The sequence below is a fragment of the Aotus nancymaae genome, unplaced genomic scaffold (genome assembly GCF_030222135.1).
Source record: "Aotus nancymaae isolate 86718 unplaced genomic scaffold, 86718_ANA_hifiasm-v0.15.2.pri h1tg000263l, whole genome shotgun sequence".
Lineage (NCBI taxonomy): Eukaryota > Metazoa > Chordata > Mammalia > Primates > Aotidae > Aotus > Aotus nancymaae.
Genome location: NW_026988678.1, coordinates 743,742 through 750,972, shown reverse-complemented (window position 1 = coordinate 750,972; position 7,231 = coordinate 743,742).

Genomic DNA, 7,231 nt, shown 5'->3' with positions numbered 1-7,231 from the left:
CTCAGAAACTCCTCTCTGGGTTTTCCTGAGATGTCCGTCCTTTTTTTTTTTTTTTTTTAAGTTTGGAGTGTGATGGCACAATCTCTGCTCACTGCAACCTCCCACTCCCGGGTTCAAGAGATTCTCCCGCCTCAGCCTCCTGAGTAGCTGGGATTACAGGCGCCCTCCACGACACCTGGCTAATTTTTGTATTTTTAGTAGAGATGGGGTTTCACCATGTTGGCCAGGCTGGTCTCAAACTCCTGACCTTGTGATCCACCCGCTTTGGCCTCCCAAAGTGCTGGGATTACAGGTATGAACCACCACGCCCAGCCGAGATGTTCGTTCTTACTAACAGGGTCTCAGGTGTGGGGCCAGTGTTGGCTCACAGCCCGCAGGCAGGAACCCTCATCACCTCATCCCCCCGAGGGCTTCCCTTCTTCACAGGCTGCTGGGGGGTGGTGAGTGTGCACGGCCCCTCGCAGCCCCTGGCATCCTGCAAGGCTCTCCTGGGGGACCCGGTGCTCGTGGCCCCTAGGCCGCCCTCAGCATCCGCAGCCCACACTCAGCAGCCTGGTGGCCTGTGTGAATGCTGACCACCCGTGCATGCCCAGAGAAGGGGCTGCTGAGCCCTCCCAAGGGGGATCCTGGGCTGGAGTCCGGTTTCTGAGGCTGAAATGAAGGCGATTGGAAAGGCTTCAAACAAATAAAGCTTTTGGAAAAGAGGCTACGAAGCTGCCCTCAGGAGCTACACACCCAACCTTCCACATTTTCATAAATACCCCACGGGGTGAGCCACATGCGTTCACGTCTCAACAAAGGATGCAAGCAGGCCCGGTCAGAGAGTCACAGAATGAGCGAGGCCAGTGTCACTCAGGCCGTGTAAAACAAGCCACAGATGGACCCCTGAGATGCGTCCCCATGAGCTGGCTTTACTGGAGTAAACGATAATAGAACTGTCTTATCTGGCCAGCAACTGGTGACTGGACAGACAAATGAGGAGTATTATTCAGACGTAAAAAGGAATAAGGTAGCCGGGCGTGGTGGTGCGTGCCTGTCGTCCCAGCTATTCCAGAGGCTGAAGCGGGAGGATTAATTGAACCCAGGAAGTGGAGATTACAGCAAGCTGAGATTGCACTCCAGCTTGGGTGACAGAGTGAGACTCTGCCTCAAAAAAAAAAAAGCGGGGAATGAGGCTAGGCACAGTGGCTCATGCCTGTAATCCCAGCACTTTGGGAGGCTGAGGCGGGAGGGTTGCTTGAGCCCAGGAGTTCAAGACCAGCCTGCGCAACATGACAAAACCGTATCTCTACTAAAAATACAAAATAAGCCGGGTGTGGTGGCATGCGCCTATAGTCCCAGCTACTCAGAAGGCTGAGGCAGGAGAATTGTTTTGAATTCGGGAAGTGGAGATTGCAGTGAGCCAAGATCGAGCCACTGCACTCCAACCTGGGCAACAGAGCAAGACTCTATCCCCCGTCCCCAAAAAGGCTGTTTCGTAAAGATCTTTACAGAATTCATTCATTCAATCAGGCTTTGCTCTTGGTGCAGGTATGGGCTCAGAGCCGATGCCTCAGTGGTGAGCAGGGGCCCCAGCCTGGGATTCTCCACCTGCCGAGGTTTTTAAAATAGAGATGCCTGGGTCTCACCCCCAGAGCCTGGGACTGTCACGGCTGAGATGGGCATGGGGAGCTGCCAGGACCAGCCAGGTCTAGCATTTGAGTGAGTGCCTGAGACGACCTATAGCTAAACTCATAAAAAGCCCAATTCTGGGCCAGGCACTGTGGCTCACGCCTGTAATCCCAGCACTTTGGGAGGCTGAGGCAGGTGGATCACCTGAGGTCAGGAGTTCAAGACCAGCCTGGCCAACATGGCTAAACCCTAGTAAAAATCTCTAATAAAATACAAGTCTCTAATACAAATACAAAATTAGCCGGGCATGGTGGCAGGCGCCTGTAATCCCAGCTACTCGGGAGGCTGAGGCAGGAGAATCATTTGAGCCCAAGAGCCAGAGGTTGCAGTGAGCCGAGATGGCACCACTACAGTACAACCCAGACGACGGAGTGAGACTCCATCTCAAAAAAAAACAAAAGAAAGAAAGAAAGCTGGACTCTGGGCTTTGCACTATTGCCAGGAAAGGCAGGCACTCCACACCCTGAAAGGAGATAAAGTCCTTGTGCTTCCCAGGTGCTCAGCTGAGCCGGACTCAGGTTCTCATCCCTCCAGGGCAGGTCAGCTGCGGGAACAGGTGTCTTGCCGGCCTCTTGCCACTTGGTGGCAGCGTGTTGACCAAAGGAGAACTGAATCTTGTTACCCTTTTCCCAGGAGCAAATCATAATGGAAAACCTTCAGCCAGGCGCAGTGGCTCAAGCCTCTAATCCCAGCACTTTGGGTGGCTGAGGTGGGAGGATCGCTTGAGCCCAGGAGTTTGAGACCAGCCTGGGCAACATAGCGAGATCCCCGTCTCTACAAAAAAGTACAAAAGAAAAAATTTGCCAGACACGGTGGTGTGTTCCTGTGGTCCCAGCTACACAGGAGGCTGAGGCAGGAGGATCACTTAAGCCCCGTAGGTGGAGGCTGCAGTGAGCTGAGATTGTAGCATTGCACTCCAGCCTGGGTGACAGAGCAAAATCCTGTCTCAAAACAGAAAAGAGAAGAAAGTCAACCTTTATAAAGGAGAACAGGACATAGTTGCTGGAGAACAAGTCATTCAGGATTTATCCAGAAAGCTGTGGATTGGCAGTAGCCACGGGTCTGCATCTGCAAGAGCAATGCAGTCAGGTGCCGATTGCGGTGGGTTCTGGGGCTCCCCGCGTCTGGGGAAGTTCGCAGCAGAGGTGATGCCTGTGCTGAGCTGGGTGAGGGACTGTGTGCAGAACCAAATGGACGCCATCCTCGCTCCAGGCCTGGTCTTACCATTGCGTTCCCCATGCAAGTAGGAAAGGGGTCTCCTTCCTGCCTAAGCAGATTTGCCCAGGCTCAACAGGAGACAGGACTCACACTCTGAACACTCCAAATATTCTGAGCGTGGATTCCGTTTTTAGCCAAATGCATTCGCTCATTCAGAAAATATCCATTTATTTAATTTATTTTTAGAGAGAGAATTTCTTTTCCTTTTTTTTTTTTGAGATGGAGTTTCACTCTGGTCGCCTAGGATGGAGTGCGGTGGTGCAATCTTGGCTCACTGCAGCCTCCATCTCGTGGACCCAAGTGATCCTCCTGCCTCAGCCTCCTGCATAGCTGGGACCACAGGCACACAACCTCCACCTCCCAGGTTCAAGTGATTCTCCTGCCTCAGCCTCCCAAGTAGCTGGGATTACAGGCATGCGCCACCATGCCTGGCTAATTTTGTATTTTTAGTAGAGACAGGGTTTCACCATGTTGGCCAGACTGGTCTCAAACTCCTGACCTCAGGTGATCCACCTGCCTTGGCCTCCCAAAGTTCTGGGATTACAGGCATGAGCCATCGCACCCAGCCTGTGGGTAACCCCCCCATATAGGCACCGAGGAATGAGAGCTAAGCAGAACCCTGGCACAGTTAGGGCTTGAGGAATATCTCACTTTATAGTGTTACTACTCAGCTATTTCCTTTTATATAATCCTTTATACAATCATATATTAGTTTATAGAAATAGGGCTTGAAGAATTCCTTCATATACTTCTCTATATATAATCATATATTAGTTGATAGTATGAGTGCCTAAAGAATATTTCCCTACATATATACCTATAATTATATCTTAGTTCATAATCGGAGGAATGCCTAGAGTAGACACAGTGCAGAGCACGATTTAAGGGAAAAACAGTTATACCAGGACAAGAATCCATGACCCAGGCGGCAGTGTTCAGTATTGTAAAGATACCCGCTGTATGGCAGGCTTGGGGCAAGAGCCACTCCTGATAAAGGAGCTGTAAGACCTTGCTCCAGTTCTTGTGGAAGGCTGCCCTCAGACCAGCAATCCACCTTGGTGACTGTGAACTTTATCAGCTCTTGCTACTGTGCTGCTTGAAAAGCATCTTCCCATAGAACCCATTGAAAACTGCCAGAAGGTGGCGGTAACCCTGACAGCTCTGTCACTGCTATGTGACTTAAAGCATCCTCCTATAAATCTTCTTAGAAGTAGTTTGCCCATAGATAGAAGTATTGAACATTGCACACTCTTCACTGCGCACGGTCCACCTTCAAGCCTTGGTGACCTAATGGGGGTGGACCCCTTACTGCACACAGCCCTTGCCTTCGTAGGAAAGGGCCCCTTGCTGTGCACTGTCCACCTCCTGGCCTAGGTGACCTAATGGGGGTGGACCCCATGTTTTATTGCTCACGACCCTATCACAATCCTTAAAGATGACTTCACTCGCTGCCCTGCCCCCTAACCTATACACAATAAATACTCATGCTGCTGGACATTTGGGGCCCCGCCTGACTCCGCTTATAGGTGGCATGGCCCCCCGAGCCCAGCTGCATTTTTCTTGTACTTCTGTGTCCTGTCTCTTTATTTCTCGGATCCTGCACCTCAGCACAGCATAAGGCTCACCCCACGACCCTGTGGGCACTCAGCCCTACATTGGGCTCCCAACGTGCCCTACACCAGCCAGAGATAGAGTTTTGATCTTTCATCAAGGCTGACTGCAGTGGTGTGATCTCGGCTCACTGCAGCCTCAACCTCCTGGGTCAAGCGACCCTCCTGACTCAGCCTCTTTGGTAGCTGAGACCACAGATGTGTGCCACCATACCTGGCTAATTTTTTAAAATTTTTTTTATAAAGGCAAGGATCTCACTATGCTTCCCAGGCTGATCTCGAACTCCTGGCCTCAAGGGATCCTCCAGCCTTGGCGTCCCAAAGTGTTAGGATTACAGGTGTGAGCCAGTGCACCTTGCTGGGAAAATATTTATTTATTCACACATTTATTTATTTTTTGAGACAAGGTTTCGCATTTGTTGCCTAGGCTGGAGTGCAATAGCGCAATCTCGGCTCACTGCAACCTATGCCTCCCAGATTCAAGCGATTCTCCTGCCTCAGCCTCCCAAATAGTTGGGATTACAGGCATGCGCCACGCCACCTGGCTAATTTTTTCTATTTAGTAGGGACAGGCTTTCACCATGTTAGGCAGGTCTCAAACTCCTGACTTCAGGTGATCCACCGGCCTTGGCCTCCCAAAGTGCTGGGATTACAGGCATGAGCCATCACATACAACCGAATATTTGTTGGGTTTTTTTTTTTTGGCATCCCTGGGTGGGCTCAAAAATATCTGTTGGTTCATAACAGCATTATTCATAAAAGTGGAAGAAGCTCAAACGTCCATCAGTGGAGAAATACAACCTGTCCTGGAATATTATACAGCAGTAAAAGGAACAGGGTCCTGATACGTGCTACGTGAATGAATCTTGAAAAGATGATGCCGAGTGAAGGAAGTCTGTCACAAGAGGCCACATACTGTGTGATTCCATTTCCACAAATCCCTAGAGACAGAAAATAGACTGTCAAAACCCTCATGGTTGCCCAGAGGTGAGAGACTTGGTGCATTGGGGAGTGTCTGCTAAGGAATTGGGTTTTCCTTTTTCTTTCGAGGCGGAGTCTCACTCTGTCGCCCAGGTTGGAGTGCAGTGGTGGGAACACAGCTCACTACAGCCTCAACCTCCCCAGACTCAGTGATCCTCACACCTCAGCCTCCTGAGTAGTTGTGACCACAGGTACACACTGAGCCCAGCTAACTTAAGTATTCTTTGTAGAAATGGGAATTTTGCTGTCTCTACAGCAGGGTGGTCTAGAACTCTTGGGCTCAAACAATCCGCCCACCTCTGCCTCCCAAAATGCTGGGATTATAGGTGTGAGCCCCTGCACCAGCCAAGGGTTTTCTTTTTGAGATAATAAAAGTGTTCTGGGCCGGGTACAGTGGCTCACACTGTAATTCCAGCTCTCTGAGAGGCAAAGGCGGGTGGATCGCTTGAGTCCAGGAGTTCAAAACCAGCCTGGCCAACATGGTGAAACCCTGTCTCTACTAAAAATACAGAACAATTAGCCGGGCATGGTGGCAGGCACCTGTAATCCCAGCTACTTGGGAGGCTGAGGCAGGAGAATCACTTGAACATGGGAGGTGGAGGTTGCAGTGAGCCAAGATGGCACCACTGCACTCATGCAGCCTAGGAGACAGAGCAAGACTCCATCTCCAAAAAAAAAAAAGTGTTCTAGAAATATACAGTGTTGACAGTGGCGCTCACCCTAGTGAGGATACCCAAAATTGCTGAATTATACACTCGGTTTGTGTGAATTACATCTCAATAAAGCTGCTACAAATGGATACATTCTGAACATTTCTTTTCTTTTTTTTTTTTTTTCTGAGATGGAGTCTCGCTCAGTGGCCAGGCTGGAGTGCAGTGGCAGGATCTCGGCTCACTGCAGCCTCCACCTCTCGGGTTCAAATGATTCTCCTGCCTCAGCTTCCCAAGTAGCTGGGACTACAGGCATGTGCCACCATACCCGGCTAATTTTTGTATTTTTGTAGAGACGTGGTTTCACCATGTTGGCCAGGCTGGTCTCAAGTGATCCACCTTCCTCGGTCTCCCAAAGTGCTGCGATTACAGGCGGGAGCCACCGAACCCAGCCTCGTGGTTTTAATTTGAATTTCTCTGATGGTTAGTGGTGTTGGGCATTATTCATATACCTTTTGCCCATTTGTATGCCTTCTTTGGAAAAATGTCTCCTGCCTCAGCCTCCTGAGTAGCTGGGACTGCAGGTGTGCACCACCATGCCTGGCTACTTTTTGTATTCTTAGTAGAGCGGGGTTTCACCGTGTTGCCCAGGCCGGTCTTGAACTCCTGACTCAGGTGATCCACCTGCCTTGGCTTCCCCAAGTGCTGGGATCACAGACATCACAGACATGAGCCACCGCGCCTGGCCTGTGTTTAATGCTAACTGCCCATCGCTGCTGCGGAGGAAAGCAACAGACTTTTGTGTGATAACTTTGCACCTGCATTTGCTCGTGAGTTCCAAAAGTTGTGTTTTTCTTTTCTCATTTTTTGGGGATTCTTTAGGATTTTTTGCAATCACGTCATCTGTGAACAAAGAAGTTTTATTTCTTCCTTCCCAATCTGTATCTGGTGATTTCCTTTTCTGTTCTTTTTGCTCTCCCTGGGACTCTCAGTAAGAAGTCGGATGGCGTGGTGGGAGGGGATGGCCAGAGGGCGTGGAAGGGGGTGGTAGGAGGCAGTGGTGGGTTGGTGAGGTGGAAGAGGGTGGCAGGAGGGGATAGG